We start from the raw sequence: 21,657 nt of genomic DNA, 5'->3' as shown, positions 1-21,657 counted from the left end.
CCACCGAAGGATAAGTGTCTATGAGCCCACCCGGAGATTCTCTTTGAAATTTTTTCCCGTAGGAATTGGAGCATGTCTGTACGCTTAAAAGCCTTTATAAATGGGCACCCCAAGATACAGAAAGGGGAAAGACCCTCTCGAGAACCCCCCTTCCACCTCGATAATCGCAGCCCATTGCTCGTGAGCTTCAGTGATATAAAAGCTGCTCTTTGTGATGTTAATCTGTTGGGCCGAGGCTGCTGTGTAGTCATGAAGACAAGCTTTGAGGCGACGGAGAGACCCTGGTGCCGCTTGGGTGAAGATTATGATGTCATCGGCATATGCAAGGTGGCTCACTTCGGCACTGCCGCGAGAGGACTTAAAAACCATTTCTTTCTTGCCAAGGATCAGCTGGTCCAAACTTCTTGATAAATAATCTACAGCAATGACGAAAAGAGCACGGGAAATGGGGTCGCCTTGCCTCAACCCCCGGGTTGACCTGAAGAAGCCCGCCGGCGCTCCGTTCACAAGGATTGAGAACCAGCAAGAGCCAATGCATCTTTCAATCATGCTCAGCCACGCATCAGGGAAGCCCATGCGTTTGAGGATTTTAATGAGGAACGACCACTGGACTCTATCATAAGCTTTTGCCATATCTAGCTTAAGAGCAACGTTAGGCGTAGGATTGTTCCTGTGAAGTTCATGGAACATTTCTTGCGCCAACAACACATTGTCGTTCAGTAATCTTCCCTTAACAAACCCACTTTGATTCGGCGCGATTACCTTGGGGAGAATCGGCGCAAGCCCTGCCGAAAGGATCTTTGTAAAGATCTTGTTTGAGACATTGCATAGGCTAATTGGTCGATAGTCCGACCATGCTTCCGGATTGTCTTTCTTTGGAAGGAGCACAATAGATGTTGCGGTGATGCTACGCGGCAAGAAAGCACCATTAAAAAACTGCCTCACAGCCTCCACAATGCCCCAACAGTGCTGCTGGTAGAACGTAGCCGTGAAACCATCCGGGCCCGGAGCACTATCCCCCGAGATATCAAATACAACACGTTTCACCTACTCTTCCGAAGGTTGTGCTATGATCCCCTCCAGATTGGTGTCATCCGGGAGTTGATGTATCAGGTTTAAATCCGGCTCCGCGAGGTCCATTGGTTCCGGCGCAAGAAGGCTTTGGAAGAAGCGAGCTGCTAAGTTCCGCACCTCCGTCTCGTCTGTGATGAGCTGGCCTCTCTCGTGGATCTCATGAATGTGGAGCCGGGCTCTCTTCTGCTTAACCCAACTTTGATAGAATTGGTATTTCTGTCACCATCCTTTAACCATCGGATAGACGCCTTTTGTCTCCAAAAGTCTTCTTCCATTTTCAAGAGGAGGATGTATTGGGCAATGTTCTTGTTGACATTAGCTCTATTATCCGGAGAGGGGTCGGTCTCGAAAGCCTCTATTAAAGCAAATAGGAAGATACTCCTAAGGTAAACACATATTCAGAGGATGAGTTACTCGATCACTGATTAGTCATAAAACTAAGTCAGTGTAACCCCAAGGACATTACATGAATGACTGGTAAACTAGAATATAGCAATTAGTCTTTCTCAAGTACTATGGTATACTTTTTACCTCAATCAAAGTCCTTTGCCATGGTTAATATGATATACGTTTATCATGCATAAGCACAACTAATATCAAACTTAGTACACATTATAGCATACATGAGACAACTATCTCTGAAACTAGTCAAACGACACTTGACTAGAGACAAGACAATTCCATCCTGAAAGGTATAAAACCTTTTCATGGAATTTCTAATGCTAAAATGTTCCAAGCAATGTGTAGATATAGGATTCCTAAGAGAATCTCAACATTCTTTCTAGCAAGCTAAGAATGTAATTAGTTTCTCCTAAATCCTTTATCTTAAACTGGGCAGACAACCAGTTTTCTACGCCAGATGCCAATCTTAGTTGTTTGCAACTTTTGTAGATTTCATCATCGTAGAGTACCAATAATACCATATGTAATGCACTTTCAGCTTCCTTGTGCTTACAACACTGTTAAGGACACAAGTCAAATTCCAAATTTTTGACAATTTTGATAAAAACACATATCCTCTGATTTAGATGCTTGCCTAAGACCACGCAGGTCTATATAAGCTTCCAATCATGCGTTTCTTGCCCTTAATTACATATCCATTAGAATGTTCTAGTATCTTAAAAGGACTAAGATGCTAAGAATGTAATTAGTTGCTCTTAAATCCTTTATCTTAAACTGGGCAGACAACCAGTTTCCTACGCCAGATGCCAATCTTAGTTGTTTGCAACTTTTGTAGATTTCATCATCGTAGAGTACCAATAATACCATATGTAATGCACTTTCAACTTCCTTGTGCTTACAACACTGTTAAGGACACAAGTCAAATTCCAAACTTTTGACAATTTTAATAAAACACATATCCTCTGATTTAGATGCTTGCCTAAGACCACGAAGGTCTATATAAGCTTCCAATCATGCGTTTCTTGCCCTTAATTACATATCCATTAGAATGTTCTAGTAGATGATTTATTTATGTAAGTTCTAACAGAAAATATGATCGAATAAATCCTGGCACAACGATAGCGAGAAGATAATTCTCTCTGGGCATAACCCATTGTCATTGTCTAGCCATTTGATATCCACATTTACACTTGCAAGGATACTTGCTCCCACTGACTGACACAGCCTGTAGGTAGTATTGCAAGTCTTGTAAAATATGTTGTCTATTTTAGATTGTAATATGATATCTATCACCTTTTCAAAGATGATTATCCAAATTAACCAACACTACATTGTAGTTTAAGGGATTATGTTCAAGCTAATCTAAGACTGAGTCTTACGACACTCTTAGACCCATGAACTTGTTGTGTTCCAGTGGAACGCTCCCACTTCGACATGGTTCTTACAATCTTAGGTATTGAAGTTGATTTTATTAGTGCAAAAGTTTCTAATGGTATGACTTCTTGGTAATGTGGAAAATCCGATATCTCTCTCTTTATTTTGAGAGTTATCACGTTGTTAGGCTTGAAGCTCATCTCTTGATCTTCAAACAAGAATTATATCTTTGAAGATTACAGAACTTATAACCTTACATCATTTGGGACAAACCTTAAAACATGCCTCAGTACTCAACTCCAATTTCTTGGACACTTTTCCAACACGTTGGAACAACATTACACCTTGTGATGTGCTAGACTAGAGACGCTCTGTCCACAACTCGTGCTTTGTAGAAGGTACTGATGTTGGTAGTTTCTTTAATGTTTATCACATCAATGATAAGATTTTAATGAGTTCAACTCATCACTTAATCAAACTTGTCTTAGAGAGACTTCCATTCCTACATAAGTATCCCATTCATTAGATGAATGCTTGGATTCGTTAGTGGAGATTAGACTCCCACTACTGATCATAACCCTTTGCTCGTCTCCTTATGGTGTAAACCATTGAGACTTGGCTAGTCTTTCTATGTTGCACTTCTATAAGTATTTTCTGAATCTCTTGAAAAATCAAATGATTCTAACTCATAGTGCATCAAACAGACTTTCTCAACTCTCAAGCTATTTAACGAAATGTTAAAATCTTGATAGTCTAGATCAGTTCGAACAATTGCTAAGTATTTTCTTGGCCTTAAGACTAAGAGCAATAGATACTTTATCATTCAATGATTAAGAAGTTGATGTGTTGTTGAATACTCAACCTTGTCGCACTTATATTATTTTAATACTATGATGCCTTAAGCATCAACCATAAAATAATAGTTGAGCATTAATAGCTCCCACTGCAACAAAAACCTAACTGGATCAAGATCTCTTACTTAGAAGTTGCATTGTCATGTACTTTGCCCTTCTATAAAACAGGTCAATCCAACTCACAAAGCATCTTTTCTCGCTTTAAACAAACTTTGTTGATAATTCAGCCTCTCCCATTTCATCATCTATCATGTTACTGTCCTCTAACAGTAATACAACGACTATTATTCTGAAGATTTTCTATTTTTCAGTTAAACCTTCTTGTAGTCATTTCTTATTACTTTAGGCGATCACTTGTGTCAGAAACTATTTGAGGATCTTTTGATCACTCAAAACATTCTTTCACTCAAGGATATTCCAATCGAATAATCTTGACAGATTCTATTGATGCCCGACTGATTATGAGCTAATGACAATTTCGCAAGGTCCCAGTGCCCTCGCTCCAGAAGTCCAAGACTCTGCTCCGGGGGTTCCCTCTCGTGTCCAAAACCACTTCTCTCAGCGGTCTTTCACCCAGCCAAATATCGTCCCAAAACAGAACTTTGCCGTCTCCAATGATCCATCTAATGTTCGGGTTGGCATGGGGCCAGGCCTTAGTAGTCTTCTCCACGTCGAGCTATTACACCCCGAGGAGTGTGCGGTCATTGGCGATTTTTTGGAGCAGTATTTGCTATAGATATGAGTAGCCCACAGGGAGTTTTGTTCCCTAAATCTCCACCAGAGTTTGATGCTGAAGGCTCGGAGGACCTCTTCGAACCGTCTAATCCCAAGACTCCCCTCCGCCGTCGAGAGACAAATTTGTTCCCATCCAATCCAGGGCGTCTTCTTCTTCTCATTGGTGGCACCCCAAAAGAAGCAAGCCAACTGTTGTTCAAGACAGTGCAGGGCTGTCTTTGTAGGCTCAATGGCTTGGAAAAGGTGAATTGGAATCGCTTCAAGCGTGCTCCTAATGAGAGTCAGCCGCCCACCGAAGGATAAGTGTCTATGAGCCCACCCGGAGATTCTCTTTGAAATTTTTTCCCGTAGGAATTGGAGCATGTCTGTACGCTTAAAAGCCTTTATAAATGGGCACCCCAAGATACAGAAAGGGGAAAGACCCTCTCGAGAACCCCCCTTCCACCTCGATAATCGCAGCCCATTGCTCGTGAGCTTCAGTGATATAAAAGCTGCTCTTTGTGATGTTAATCTGTTGGGCCGAGGCTGCTGTGTAGTCATGAAGACAAGCTTTGAGGCGACGGAGAGACCCTGGTGCCGCTTGGGTGAAGATTATGATGTCATCGGCATATGCAAGGTGGCTCACTTCGGCACTGCCGCGAGAGGACTTAAAAACCATTTCTTTCTTGCCAAGGATCAGCTGGTCCAAACTTCTTGATAAATAATCTACAGCAATGACGAAAAGAGCACGGGAAATGGGGTCGCCTTGCCTCAACCCCCGGGTTGACCTGAAGAAGCCCGCCGGCGCTCCGTTCACAAGGATTGAGAACCAGCAAGAGCCAATGCATCTTTCAATCATGCTCAGCCACGCATCAGGGAAGCCCATGCGTTTGAGGATTTTAATGAGGAACGACCACTGGACTCTATCATAAGCTTTTGCCATATCTAGCTTAAGAGCAACGTTAGGCGTAGGATTGTTCCTGTGAAGTTCATGGAACATTTCTTGCGCCAACAACACATTGTCGTTCAGTAATCTTCCCTTAACAAACCCACTTTGATTCGGCGCGATTACCTTGGGGAGAATCGGCGCAAGCCCTGCCGAAAGGATCTTTGTAAAGATCTTGTTTGAGACATTGCATAGGCTAATTGGTCGATAGTCCGACCATGCTTCCGGATTGTCTTTCTTTGGAAGGAGCACAATAGATGTTGCGGTGATGCTACGCGGCAAGAAAGCACCATTAAAAAACTGCCTCACAGCCTCCACAATGCCCCAACAGTGCTGCTGGTAGAACGTAGCCGTGAAACCATCCGGGCCCGGAGCACTATCCCCCGAGATATCAAATACAACACGTTTCACCTACTCTTCCGAAGGTTGTGCTATGATCCCCTCCAGATTGGTGTCATCCGGGAGTTGATGTATCAGGTTTAAATCCGGCTCCGCGAGGTCCATTGGTTCCGGCGCAAGAAGGCTTTGGAAGAAGCGAGCTGCTAAGTTCCGCACCTCCGTCTCGTCTGTGATGAGCTGGCCTCTCTCGTGGATCTCATGAATGTGGAGCCGGGCTCTCTTCTGCTTAACCCAACTTTGATAGAATTGGTATTTCTGTCACCATCCTTTAACCATCGGATAGACGCCTTTTGTCTCCAAAAGTCTTCTTCCATTTTCAAGAGGAGGATGTATTGGGCAATGTTCTTGTTGACATTAGCTCTATTATCCGGAGAGGGGTCGGTCTCGAAAGCCTCTATTAAAGCAAATAGGAAGATACTCCTAAGGTAAACACATATTCAGAGGATGAGTTACTCGATCACTGATTAGTCATAAAACTAAGTCAGTGTAACCCCAAGGACATTACATGAATGACTGGTAAACTAGAATATAGCAATTAGTCTTTCTCAAGTACTATGGTATACTTTTTACCTCAATCAAAGTCCTTTGCCATGGTTAATATGATATACGTTTATCATGCATAAGCACAACTAATATCAAACTTAGTACACATTATAGCATACATGAGACAACTATCTCTGAAACTAGTCAAACGACACTTGACTAGAGACAAGACAATTCCATCCTGAAAGGTATAAAACCTTTTCATGGAATTTCTAATGCTAAAATGTTCCAAGCAATGTGTAGATATAGGATTCCTAAGAGAATCTCAACATTCTTTCTAGCAAGCTAAGAATGTAATTAGTTTCTCCTAAATCCTTTATCTTAAACTGGGCAGACAACCAGTTTTCTACGCCAGATGCCAATCTTAGTTGTTTGCAACTTTTGTAGATTTCATCATCGTAGAGTACCAATAATACCATATGTAATGCACTTTCAGCTTCCTTGTGCTTACAACACTGTTAAGGACACAAGTCAAATTCCAAATTTTTGACAATTTTGATAAAAACACATATCCTCTGATTTAGATGCTTGCCTAAGACCACGCAGGTCTATATAAGCTTCCAATCATGCGTTTCTTGCCCTTAATTACATATCCATTAGAATGTTCTAGTATCTTAAAAGGACTAAGATGCTAAGAATGTAATTAGTTGCTCTTAAATCCTTTATCTTAAACTGGGCAGACAACCAGTTTCCTACGCCAGATGCCAATCTTAGTTGTTTGCAACTTTTGTAGATTTCATCATCGTAGAGTACCAATAATACCATATGTAATGCACTTTCAACTTCCTTGTGCTTACAACACTGTTAAGGACACAAGTCAAATTCCAAACTTTTGACAATTTTAATAAAACACATATCCTCTGATTTAGATGCTTGCCTAAGACCACGAAGGTCTATATAAGCTTCCAATCATGCGTTTCTTGCCCTTAATTACATATCCATTAGAATGTTCTAGTAGATGATTTATTTATGTAAGTTCTAACAGAAAATATGATCGAATAAATCCTGGCACAACGATAGCGAGAAGATAATTCTCTCTGGGCATAACCCATTGTCATTGTCTAGCCATTTGATATCCACATTTACACTTGCAAGGATACTTGCTCCCACTGACTGACACAGCCTGTAGGTAGTATTGCAAGTCTTGTAAAATATGTTGTCTATTTTAGATTGTAATATGATATCTATCACCTTTTCAAAGATGATTATCCAAATTAACCAACACTACATTGTAGTTTAAGGGATTATGTTCAAGCTAATCTAAGACTGAGTCTTACGACACTCTTAGACCCATGAACTTGTTGTGTTCCAGTGGAACGCTCCCACTTCGACATGGTTCTTACAATCTTAGGTATTGAAGTTGATTTTATTAGTGCAAAAGTTTCTAATGGTATGACTTCTTGGTAATGTGGAAAATCCGATATCTCTCTCTTTATTTTGAGAGTTATCACGTTGTTAGGCTTGAAGCTCATCTCTTGATCTTCAAACAAGAATTATATCTTTGAAGATTACAGAACTTATAACCTTACATCATTTGGGACAAACCTTAAAACATGCCTCAGTACTCAACTCCAATTTCTTGGACACTTTTCCAACACGTTGGAACAACATTACACCTTGTGATGTGCTAGACTAGAGACGCTCTGTCCACAACTCGTGCTTTGTAGAAGGTACTGATGTTGGTAGTTTCTTTAATGTTTATCACATCAATGATAAGATTTTAATGAGTTCAACTCATCACTTAATCAAACTTGTCTTAGAGAGACTTCCATTCCTACATAAGTATCCCATTCATTAGATGAATGCTTGGATTCGTTAGTGGAGATTAGACTCCCACTACTGATCATAACCCTTTGCTCGTCTCCTTATGGTGTAAACCATTGAGACTTGGCTAGTCTTTCTATGTTGCACTTCTATAAGTATTTTCTGAATCTCTTGAAAAATCAAATGATTCTAACTCATAGTGCATCAAACAGACTTTCTCAACTCTCAAGCTATTTAACGAAATGTTAAAATCTTGATAGTCTAGATCAGTTCGAACAATTGCTAAGTATTTTCTTGGCCTTAAGACTAAGAGCAATAGATACTTTATCATTCAATGATTAAGAAGTTGATGTGTTGTTGAATACTCAACCTTGTCGCACTTATATTATTTTAATACTATGATGCCTTAAGCATCAACCATAAAATAATAGTTGAGCATTAATAGCTCCCACTGCAACAAAAACCTAACTGGATCAAGATCTCTTACTTAGAAGTTGCATTGTCATGTACTTTGCCCTTCTATAAAACAGGTCAATCCAACTCACAAAGCATCTTTTCTCGCTTTAAACAAACTTTGTTGATAATTCAGCCTCTCCCATTTCATCATCTATCATGTTACTGTCCTCTAACAGTAATACAACGACTATTATTCTGAAGATTTTCTATTTTTCAGTTAAACCTTCTTGTAGTCATTTCTTATTACTTTAGGCGATCACTTGTGTCAGAAACTATTTGAGGATCTTTTGATCACTCAAAACATTCTTTCACTCAAGGATATTCCAATCGAATAATCTTGACAGATTCTATTGATGCCCGACTGATTATGAGCTAATGACAATTTCGCAAGGTCCCAGTGCCCTCGCTCCAGAAGTCCAAGACTCTGCTCCGGGGGTTCCCTCTCGTGTCCAAAACCACTTCTCTCAGCGGTCTTTCACCCAGCCAAATATCGTCCCAAAACAGAACTTTGCCGTCTCCAATGATCCATCTAATGTTCGGGTTGGCATGGGGCCAGGCCTTAGTAGTCTTCTCCACGTCGAGCTATTACACCCCGAGGAGTGTGCGGTCATTGGCGATTTTTTGGAGCAGTATTTGCTATAGATATGAGTAGCCCACAGGGAGTTTTGTTCCCTAAATCTCCACCAGAGTTTGATGCTGAAGGCTCGGAGGACCTCTTCGAACCGTCTAATCCCAAGACTCCCCTCCGCCGTCGAGAGACAAATTTGTTCCCATCCAATCCAGGGCGTCTTCTTCTTCTCATTGGTGGCACCCCAAAAGAAGCAAGCCAACTGTTGTTCAAGACAGTGCAGGGCTGTCTTTGTAGGCTCAATGGCTTGGAAAAGGTGAATTGGAATCGCTTCAAGCGTGCTCCTAATGAGAGTCAGCCGCCCACCGAAGGATAAGTGTCTATGAGCCCACCCGGAGATTCTCTTTGAAATTTTTTCCCGTAGGAATTGGAGCATGTCTGTACGCTTAAAAGCCTTTATAAATGGGCACCCCAAGATACAGAAAGGGGAAAGACCCTCTCGAGAACCCCCCTTCCACCTCGATAATCGCAGCCCATTGCTCGTGAGCTTCAGTGATATAAAAGCTGCTCTTTGTGATGTTAATCTGTTGGGCCGAGGCTGCTGTGTAGTCATGAAGACAAGCTTTGAGGCGACGGAGAGACCCTGGTGCCGCTTGGGTGAAGATTATGATGTCATCGGCATATGCAAGGTGGCTCACTTCGGCACTGCCGCGAGAGGACTTAAAAACCATTTCTTTCTTGCCAAGGATCAGCTGGTCCAAACTTCTTGATAAATAATCTACAGCAATGACGAAAAGAGCACGGGAAATGGGGTCGCCTTGCCTCAACCCCCGGGTTGACCTGAAGAAGCCCGCCGGCGCTCCGTTCACAAGGATTGAGAACCAGCAAGAGCCAATGCATCTTTCAATCATGCTCAGCCACGCATCAGGGAAGCCCATGCGTTTGAGGATTTTAATGAGGAACGACCACTGGACTCTATCATAAGCTTTTGCCATATCTAGCTTAAGAGCAACGTTAGGCGTAGGATTGTTCCTGTGAAGTTCATGGAACATTTCTTGCGCCAACAACACATTGTCGTTCAGTAATCTTCCCTTAACAAACCCACTTTGATTCGGCGCGATTACCTTGGGGAGAATCGGCGCAAGCCCTGCCGAAAGGATCTTTGTAAAGATCTTGTTTGAGACATTGCATAGGCTAATTGGTCGATAGTCCGACCATGCTTCCGGATTGTCTTTCTTTGGAAGGAGCACAATAGATGTTGCGGTGATGCTACGCGGCAAGAAAGCACCATTAAAAAACTGCCTCACAGCCTCCACAATGCCCCAACAGTGCTGCTGGTAGAACGTAGCCGTGAAACCATCCGGGCCCGGAGCACTATCCCCCGAGATATCAAATACAACACGTTTCACCTACTCTTCCGAAGGTTGTGCTATGATCCCCTCCAGATTGGTGTCATCCGGGAGTTGATGTATCAGGTTTAAATCCGGCTCCGCGAGGTCCATTGGTTCCGGCGCAAGAAGGCTTTGGAAGAAGCGAGCTGCTAAGTTCCGCACCTCCGTCTCGTCTGTGATGAGCTGGCCTCTCTCGTGGATCTCATGAATGTGGAGCCGGGCTCTCTTCTGCTTAACCCAACTTTGATAGAATTGGTATTTCTGTCACCATCCTTTAACCATCGGATAGACGCCTTTTGTCTCCAAAAGTCTTCTTCCATTTTCAAGAGGAGGATGTATTGGGCAATGTTCTTGTTGACATTAGCTCTATTATCCGGAGAGGGGTCGGTCTCGAAAGCCTCTATTAAAGCAAATAGGAAGATACTCCTAAGGTAAACACATATTCAGAGGATGAGTTACTCGATCACTGATTAGTCATAAAACTAAGTCAGTGTAACCCCAAGGACATTACATGAATGACTGGTAAACTAGAATATAGCAATTAGTCTTTCTCAAGTACTATGGTATACTTTTTACCTCAATCAAAGTCCTTTGCCATGGTTAATATGATATACGTTTATCATGCATAAGCACAACTAATATCAAACTTAGTACACATTATAGCATACATGAGACAACTATCTCTGAAACTAGTCAAACGACACTTGACTAGAGACAAGACAATTCCATCCTGAAAGGTATAAAACCTTTTCATGGAATTTCTAATGCTAAAATGTTCCAAGCAATGTGTAGATATAGGATTCCTAAGAGAATCTCAACATTCTTTCTAGCAAGCTAAGAATGTAATTAGTTTCTCCTAAATCCTTTATCTTAAACTGGGCAGACAACCAGTTTTCTACGCCAGATGCCAATCTTAGTTGTTTGCAACTTTTGTAGATTTCATCATCGTAGAGTACCAATAATACCATATGTAATGCACTTTCAGCTTCCTTGTGCTTACAACACTGTTAAGGACACAAGTCAAATTCCAAATTTTTGACAATTTTGATAAAAACACATATCCTCTGATTTAGATGCTTGCCTAAGACCACGCAGGTCTATATAAGCTTCCAATCATGCGTTTCTTGCCCTTAATTACATATCCATTAGAATGTTCTAGTATCTTAAAAGGACTAAGATGCTAAGAATGTAATTAGTTGCTCTTAAATCCTTTATCTTAAACTGGGCAGACAACCAGTTTCCTACGCCAGATGCCAATCTTAGTTGTTTGCAACTTTTGTAGATTTCATCATCGTAGAGTACCAATAATACCATATGTAATGCACTTTCAACTTCCTTGTGCTTACAACACTGTTAAGGACACAAGTCAAATTCCAAACTTTTGACAATTTTAATAAAACACATATCCTCTGATTTAGATGCTTGCCTAAGACCACGAAGGTCTATATAAGCTTCCAATCATGCGTTTCTTGCCCTTAATTACATATCCATTAGAATGTTCTAGTAGATGATTTATTTATGTAAGTTCTAACAGAAAATATGATCGAATAAATCCTGGCACAACGATAGCGAGAAGATAATTCTCTCTGGGCATAACCCATTGTCATTGTCTAGCCATTTGATATCCACATTTACACTTGCAAGGATACTTGCTCCCACTGACTGACACAGCCTGTAGGTAGTATTGCAAGTCTTGTAAAATATGTTGTCTATTTTAGATTGTAATATGATATCTATCACCTTTTCAAAGATGATTATCCAAATTAACCAACACTACATTGTAGTTTAAGGGATTATGTTCAAGCTAATCTAAGACTGAGTCTTACGACACTCTTAGACCCATGAACTTGTTGTGTTCCAGTGGAACGCTCCCACTTCGACATGGTTCTTACAATCTTAGGTATTGAAGTTGATTTTATTAGTGCAAAAGTTTCTAATGGTATGACTTCTTGGTAATGTGGAAAATCCGATATCTCTCTCTTTATTTTGAGAGTTATCACGTTGTTAGGCTTGAAGCTCATCTCTTGATCTTCAAACAAGAATTATATCTTTGAAGATTACAGAACTTATAACCTTACATCATTTGGGACAAACCTTAAAACATGCCTCAGTACTCAACTCCAATTTCTTGGACACTTTTCCAACACGTTGGAACAACATTACACCTTGTGATGTGCTAGACTAGAGACGCTCTGTCCACAACTCGTGCTTTGTAGAAGGTACTGATGTTGGTAGTTTCTTTAATGTTTATCACATCAATGATAAGATTTTAATGAGTTCAACTCATCACTTAATCAAACTTGTCTTAGAGAGACTTCCATTCCTACATAAGTATCCCATTCATTAGATGAATGCTTGGATTCGTTAGTGGAGATTAGACTCCCACTACTGATCATAACCCTTTGCTCGTCTCCTTATGGTGTAAACCATTGAGACTTGGCTAGTCTTTCTATGTTGCACTTCTATAAGTATTTTCTGAATCTCTTGAAAAATCAAATGATTCTAACTCATAGTGCATCAAACAGACTTTCTCAACTCTCAAGCTATTTAACGAAATGTTAAAATCTTGATAGTCTAGATCAGTTCGAACAATTGCTAAGTATTTTCTTGGCCTTAAGACTAAGAGCAATAGATACTTTATCATTCAATGATTAAGAAGTTGATGTGTTGTTGAATACTCAACCTTGTCGCACTTATATTATTTTAATACTATGATGCCTTAAGCATCAACCATAAAATAATAGTTGAGCATTAATAGCTCCCACTGCAACAAAAACCTAACTGGATCAAGATCTCTTACTTAGAAGTTGCATTGTCATGTACTTTGCCCTTCTATAAAACAGGTCAATCCAACTCACAAAGCATCTTTTCTCGCTTTAAACAAACTTTGTTGATAATTCAGCCTCTCCCATTTCATCATCTATCATGTTACTGTCCTCTAACAGTAATACAACGACTATTATTCTGAAGATTTTCTATTTTTCAGTTAAGACTTCTTGTAGTCATTTCTTATTACTTTAGGCGATCACTTGTGTCAGAAACTATTTGAGGATCTTTTGATCACTCAAAACATTCTTTCACTCAAGGATATTCCAATCGAATAATCTTGACAGATTCTATTGATGCCCGACTGATTATGAGCTAATGACAATTTCGCAAGGTCCCAGTGCCCTCGCTCCAGAAGTCCAAGACTCTGCTCCGGGGGTTCCCTCTCGTGTCCAAAACCACTTCTCTCAGCGGTCTTTCACCCAGCCAAATATCGTCCCAAAACAGAACTTTGCCGTCTCCAATGATCCATCTAATGTTCGGGTTGGCATGGGGCCAGGCCTTAGTAGTCTTCTCCACGTCGAGCTATTACACCCCGAGGAGTGTGCGGTCATTGGCGATTTTTTGGAGCAGTATTTGCTATAGATATGAGTAGCCCACAGGGAGTTTTGTTCCCTAAATCTCCACCAGAGTTTGATGCTGAAGGCTCGGAGGACCTCTTCGAACCGTCTAATCCCAAGACTCCCCTCCGCCGTCGAGAGACAAATTTGTTCCCATCCAATCCAGGGCGTCTTCTTCTTCTCATTGGTGGCACCCCAAAAGAAGCAAGCCAACTGTTGTTCAAGACAGTGCAGGGCTGTCTTTGTAGGCTCAATGGCTTGGAAAAGGTGAATTGGAATCGCTTCAAGCGTGCTCCTAATGAGAGTCAGCCGCCCACCGAAGGATAAGTGTCTATGAGCCCACCCGGAGATTCTCTTTGAAATTTTTTCCCGTAGGAATTGGAGCATGTCTGTACGCTTAAAAGCCTTTATAAATGGGCACCCCAAGATACAGAAAGGGGAAAGACCCTCTCGAGAACCCCCCTTCCACCTCGATAATCGCAGCCCATTGCTCGTGAGCTTCAGTGATATAAAAGCTGCTCTTTGTGATGTTAATCTGTTGGGCCGAGGCTGCTGTGTAGTCATGAAGACAAGCTTTGAGGCGACGGAGAGACCCTGGTGCCGCTTGGGTGAAGATTATGATGTCATCGGCATATGCAAGGTGGCTCACTTCGGCACTGCCGCGAGAGGACTTAAAAACCATTTCTTTCTTGCCAAGGATCAGCTGGTCCAAACTTCTTGATAAATAATCTACAGCAATGACGAAAAGAGCACGGGAAATGGGGTCGCCTTGCCTCAACCCCCGGGTTGACCTGAAGAAGCCCGCCGGCGCTCCGTTCACAAGGATTGAGAACCAGCAAGAGCCAATGCATCTTTCAATCATGCTCAGCCACGCATCAGGGAAGCCCATGCGTTTGAGGATTTTAATGAGGAACGACCACTGGACTCTATCATAAGCTTTTGCCATATCTAGCTTAAGAGCAACGTTAGGCGTAGGATTGTTCCTGTGAAGTTCATGGAACATTTCTTGCGCCAACAACACATTGTCGTTCAGTAATCTTCCCTTAACAAACCCACTTTGATTCGGCGCGATTACCTTGGGGAGAATCGGCGCAAGCCCTGCCGAAAGGATCTTTGTAAAGATCTTGTTTGAGACATTGCATAGGCTAATTGGTCGATAGTCCGACCATGCTTCCGGATTGTCTTTCTTTGGAAGGAGCACAATAGATGTTGCGGTGATGCTACGCGGCAAGAAAGCACCATTAAAAAACTGCCTCACAGCCTCCACAATGCCCCAACAGTGCTGCTGGTAGAACGTAGCCGTGAAACCATCCGGGCCCGGAGCACTATCCCCCGAGATATCAAATACAACACGTTTCACCTACTCTTCCGAAGGTTGTGCTATGATCCCCTCCAGATTGGTGTCATCCGGGAGTTGATGTATCAGGTTTAAATCCGGCTCCGCGAGGTCCATTGGTTCCGGCGCAAGAAGGCTTTGGAAGAAGCGAGCTGCTAAGTTCCGCACCTCCGTCTCGTCTGTGATGAGCTGGCCTCTCTCGTGGATCTCATGAATGTGGAGCCGGGCTCTCTTCTGCTTAACCCAACTTTGATAGAATTGGTATTTCTGTCACCATCCTTTAACCATCGGATAGACGCCTTTTGTCTCCAAAAGTCTTCTTCCATTTTCAAGAGGAGGATGTATTGGGCAATGTTCTTGTTGACATTAGCTCTATTATCCGGAGAGGGGTCGGTCTCGAAAGCCTCTATTAAAGCAAATAGGAAGATACTCCTAAGGTAAACACATATTCAGAGGATGAGTTACTCGATCACTGATTAGTCATAAAACTAAGTCAGTGTAACCCCAAGGACATTACATGAATGACTGGTAAACTAGAATATAGCAATTAGTCTTTCTCAAGTACTATGGTATACTTTTTACCTCAATCAAAGTCCTTTGCCATGGTTAATATGATATACGTTTATCATGCATAAGCACAACTAATATCAAACTTAGTACACATTATAGCATACATGAGACAACTATCTCTGAAACTAGTCAAACGACACTTGACTAGAGACAAGACAATTCCATCCTGAAAGGTATAAAACCTTTTCATGGAATTTCTAATGCTAAAATGTTCCAAGCAATGTGTAGATATAGGATTCCTAAGAGAATCTCAACATTCTTTCTAGCAAGCTAAGAATGTAATTAGTTTCTCCTAAATCCTTTATCTTAAACTGGGCAGACAACCAGTTTTCTACGCCAGATGCCAATCTTAGTTGTTTGCAACTTTTGTAGATTTCATCATCGTAGAGTACCAATAATACCATATGTAATGCACTTTCAGCTTCCTTGTGCTTACAACACTGTTAAGGACACAAGTCAAATTCCAAATTTTTGACAATTTTGATAAAAACACATATCCTCTGATTTAGATGCTTGCCTAAGACCACGCAGGTCTATATAAGCTTCCAATCATGCGTTTCTTGCCCTTAATTACATATCCATTAGAATGTTCTAGTATCTTAAAAGGACTAAGATGCTAAGAATGTAATTAGTTGCTCTTAAATCCTTTATCTTAAACTGGGCAGACAACCAGTTTCCTACGCCAGATGCCAATCTTAGTTGTTTGCAACTTTTGTAGATTTCATCATCGTAGAGTACCAATAATACCATATGTAATGCACTTTCAACTTCCTTGTGCTTACAACACTGTTAAGGACACAAGTCAAATTCCAAACTTTTGACAATTTTAATAAAACACATATCCTCTGATTTAGATGCTTGCCTAAGACCACGAAGGTCTATATAAGCTTCCAATCATGCGTTTCTTGCCCTTAATTACATATCCATTAGAATGTTCTAGTAGATGATTTATTTATGTAAGTTCTAACAGAAAATATGATCGAATAAATCCTGGCACAACGATAGCGAGAAGATAATTCTCTCTGGGCATAACCCATTGTCATTGTCTAGCCATTTGATATCCACATTTACACTTGCAAGGATACTTGCTCCCACTGACTGACACAGCCTGTAGGTAGTATTGCAAGTCTTGTAAAATATGTTGTCTATTTTAGATTGTAATATGATATCTATCACCTTTTCAAAGATGATTATCCAAATTAACCAACACTACATTGTAGTTTAAGGGATTATGTTCAAGCTAATCTAAGACTGAGTCTTACGACACTCTTAGACCCATGAACTTGTTGTGTTCCAGTGGAACGCTCCCACTTCGACATGGTTCTTACAATCTTAGGTATTGAAGTTGATTTTATTAGTGCAAAAGTTTCTAATGGTATGACTTCTTGGTAATGTGGAAAATCCGATATCTCTCTCTTTATTTTGAGAGTTATCACGTTGTTAGGCTTGAAGCTCATCTCTTGATCTTCAAACAAGAATTATATCTTTGAAGATTACAGAACTTATAACCTTACATCATTTGGGACAAACCTTAAAACATGCCTCAGTACTCAACTCCAATTTCTTGGACACTTTTCCAACACGTTGGAACAACATTACACCTTGTGATGTGCTAGACTAGAGACGCTCTGTCCACAACTCGTGCTTTGTAGAAGGTACTGATGTTGGTAGTTTCTTTAATGTTTATCACATCAATGATAAGATTTTAATGAGTTCAACTCATCACTTAATCAAACTTGTCTTAGAGAGACTTCCATTCCTACATAAGTATCCCATTCATTAGATGAATGCTTGGATTCGTTAGTGGAGATTAGACTCCCACTACTGATCATAACCCTTTGCTCGTCTCCTTATGGTGTAAACCATTGAGACTTGGCTAGTCTTTCTATGTTGCACTTCTATAAGTATTTTCTGAATCTCTTGAAAAATCAAATGATTCTAACTCATAGTGCATCAAACAGACTTTCTCAACTCTCAAGCTATTTAACGAAATGTTAAAATCTTGATAGTCTAGATCAGTTCGAACAATTGCTAAGTATTTTCTTGGCCTTAAGACTAAGAGCAATAGATACTTTATCATTCAATGATTAAGAAGTTGATGTGTTGTTGAATACTCAACCTTGTCGCACTTATATTATTTTAATACTATGATGCCTTAAGCATCAACCATAAAATAATAGTTGAGCATTAATAGCTCCCACTGCAACAAAAACCTAACTGGATCAAGATCTCTTACTTAGAAGTTGCATTGTCATGTACTTTGCCCTTCTATAAAACAGGTCAATCCAACTCACAAAGCATCTTTTCTCGCTTTAAACAAACTTTGTTGATAATTCAGCCTCTCCCATTTCATCATCTATCATGTTACTGTCCTCTAACAGTAATACAACGACTATTATTCTGAAGATTTTCTATTTTTCAGTTAAGACTTCTTGTAGTCATTTCTTATTACTTTAGGCGATCACTTGTGTCAGAAACTATTTGAGGATCTTTTGATCACTCAAAACATTCTTTCACTCAAGGATATTCCAATCGAATAATCTTGACAGATTCTATTGATGCCCGACTGATTATGAGCTAATGACAATTTCGCAAGGTCCCAGTGCCCTCGCTCCAGAAGTCCAAGACTCTGCTCCGGGGGTTCCCTCTCGTGTCCAAAACCACTTCTCTCAGCGGTCTTTCACCCAGCCAAATATCGTCCCAAAACAGAACTTTGCCGTCTCCAATGATCCATCTAATGTTCGGGTTGGCATGGGGCCAGGCCTTAGTAGTCTTCTCCACGTCGAGCTATTACACCCCGAGGAGTGTGCGGTCATTGGCGATTTTTTGGAGCAGTATTTGCTATAGATATGAGTAGCCCACAGGGAGTTTTGTTCCCTAAATCTCCACCAGAGTTTGATGCTGAAGGCTCGGAGGACCTCTTCGAACCGTCTAATCCCAAGACTCCCCTCCGCCGTCGAGAGACAAATTTGTTCCCATCCAATCCAGGGCGTCTTCTTCTTCTCATTGGTGGCACCCCAAAAGAAGCAAGCCAACTGTTGTTCAAGACAGTGCAGGGCTGTCTTTGTAGGCTCAATGGCTTGGAAAAGGTGAATTGGAATCGCTTCAAGCGTGCTCCTAATGAGAGTCAGCCGCCCACCGAAGGATAAGTGTCTATGAGCCCACCCGGAGATTCTCTTTGAAATTTTTTCCCGTAGGAATTGGAGCATGTCTGTACGCTTAAAAGCCTTTATAAATGGGCACCCCAAGATACAGAAAGGGGAAAGACCCTCTCGAGAACCCCCCTTCCACCTCGATAATCGCAGCCCATTGCTCGTGAGCTTCAGTGATATAAAAGCTGCTCTTTGTGATGTTAATCTGTTGGGCCGAGGCTGCTGTGTAGTCATGAAGACAAGCTTTGAGGCGACGGAGAGACCCTGGTGCCGCTTGGGTGAAGATTATGATGTCATCGGCATATGCAAGGTGGCTCACTTCGGCACTGCCGCGAGAGGACTTAAAAACCATTTCTTTCTTGCCAAGGATCAGCTGGTCCAAACTTCTTGATAAATAATCTACAGCAATGACGAAAAGAGCACGGGAAATGGGGTCGCCTTGCCTCAACCCCCGGGTTGACCTGAAGAAGCCCGCCGGCGCTCCGTTCACAAGGATTGAGAACCAGCAAGAGCCAATGCATCTTTCAATCATGCTCAGCCACGCATCAGGGAAGCCCATGCGTTTGAGGATTTTAATGAGGAACGACCACTGGACTCTATCATAAGCTTTTGCCATATCTAGCTTAAGAGCAACGTTAGGCGTAGGATTGTTCCTGTGAAGTTCATGGAACATTTCTTGCGCCAACAACACATTGTCGTTCAGTAATCTTCCCTTAACAAACCCACTTTGATTCGGCGCGATTACCTTGGGGAGAATCGGCGCAAGCCCTGCCGAAAGGATCTTTGTAAAGATCTTGTTTGAGACATTGCATAGGCTAATTGGTCGATAGTCCGACCATGCTTCCGGATTGTCTTTCTTTGGAAGGAGCACAATAGATGTTGCGGTGATGCTACGCGGCAAGAAAGCACCATTAAAAAACTGCCTCACAGCCTCCACAATGCCCCAACAGTGCTGCTGGTAGAACGTAGCCGTGAAACCATCCGGGCCCGGAGCACTATCCCCCGAGATATCAAATACAACACGTTTCACCTACTCTTCCGAAGGTTGTGCTATGATCCCCTCCAGATTGGTGTCATCCGGGAGTTGATGTATCAGGTTTAAATCCGGCTCCGCGAGGTCCATTGGTTCCGGCGCAAGAAGGCTTTGGAAGAAGCGAGCTGCTAAGTTCCGCACCTCCGTCTCGTCTGTGATGAGCTGGCCTCTCTCGTGGATCTCATGAATGTGGAGCCGGGCTCTCTTCTGCTTAACCCAACTTTGATAGAATTGGTATTTCTGTCACCATCCTTTAACCATCGGATAGACGCCTTTTGTCTCCAAAAGTCTTCTTCCATTTTCAAGAGGAGGATGTATTGGGCAATGTTCTTGTTGACATTAGCTCTATTATCCGGAGAGGGGTCGGTCTCGAAAGCCTCTATTAAAGCAAATAGGAAGATACTCCTAAGGTAAACACATATTCAGAGGATGAGTTACTCGATCACTGATTAGTCATAAAACTAAGTCAGTGTAACCCCAAGGACATTACATGAATGACTGGTAAACTAGAATATAGCAATTAGTCTTTCTCAAGTACTATGGTATACTTTTTACCTCAATCAAAGTCCTTTGCCATGGTTAATATGATATACGTTTATCATGCATAAGCACAACTAATATCAAACTTAGTACACATTATAGCATACATGAGACAACTATCTCTGAAACTAGTCAAACGACACTTGACTAGAGACAAGACAATTCCATCCTGAAAGGTATAAAACCTTTTCATGGAATTTCTAATGCTAAAATGTTCCAAGCAATGTGTAGATATAGGATTCCTAAGAGAATCTCAACATTCTTTCTAGCAAGCTAAGAATGTAATTAGTTTCTCCTAAATCCTTTATCTTAAACTGGGCAGACAACCAGTTTTCTACGCCAGATGCCAATCTTAGTTGTTTGCAACTTTTGTAGATTTCATCATCGTAGAGTACCAATAATACCATATGTAATGCACTTTCAGCTTCCTTGTGCTTACAACACTGTTAAGGACACAAGTCAAATTCCAAATTTTTGACAATTTTGATAAAAACACATATCCTCTGATTTAGATGCTTGCCTAAGACCACGCAGGTCTATATAAGCTTCCAATCATGCGTTTCTTGCCCTTAATTACATATCCATTAGAATGTTCTAGTATCTTAAAAGGACTAAGATGCTAAGAATGTAATTAGTTGCTCTTAAATCCTTTATCTTAAACTGGGCAGACAACCAGTTTCCTACGCCAGATGCCAATCTTAGTTGTTTGCAACTTTTGTAGATTTCATCATCGTAGAGTACCAATAATACCATATGTAATGCACTTTCAACTTCCTTGTGCTTACAACACTGTTAAGGACACAAGTCAAATTCCAAACTTTTGACAATTTTAATAAAACACATATCCTCTGATTTAGATGCTTGCCTAAGACCACGAAGGTCTATATAAGCTTCCAATCATGCGTTTCTTGCCCTTAATTACATATCCATTAGAATGTTCTAGTAGATGATTTATTTATGTAAGTTCTAACAGAAAATATGATCGAATAAATCCTGGCACAACGATAGCGAGAAGATAATTCTCTCTGGGCATAACCCATTGTCATTGTCTAGCCATTTGATATCCACATTTACACTTGCAAGGATACTTGCTCCCACTGACTGACACAGCCTGTAGGTAGTATTGCAAGTCTTGTAAAATATGTTGTCTATTTT

Source organism: Salvia hispanica, chromosome 1 (genome assembly GCF_029641045.1).
Source record: "Salvia hispanica isolate PSC_SH4W2 chromosome 1, Shi_PSC_v1, whole genome shotgun sequence".
In the NCBI taxonomy this organism is placed as follows: domain Eukaryota; kingdom Viridiplantae; phylum Streptophyta; class Magnoliopsida; order Lamiales; family Lamiaceae; genus Salvia; species Salvia hispanica.
The sequence above is the reverse complement of the archived record's forward strand: the minus strand, read 5'-3'. Positions refer to the sequence as shown.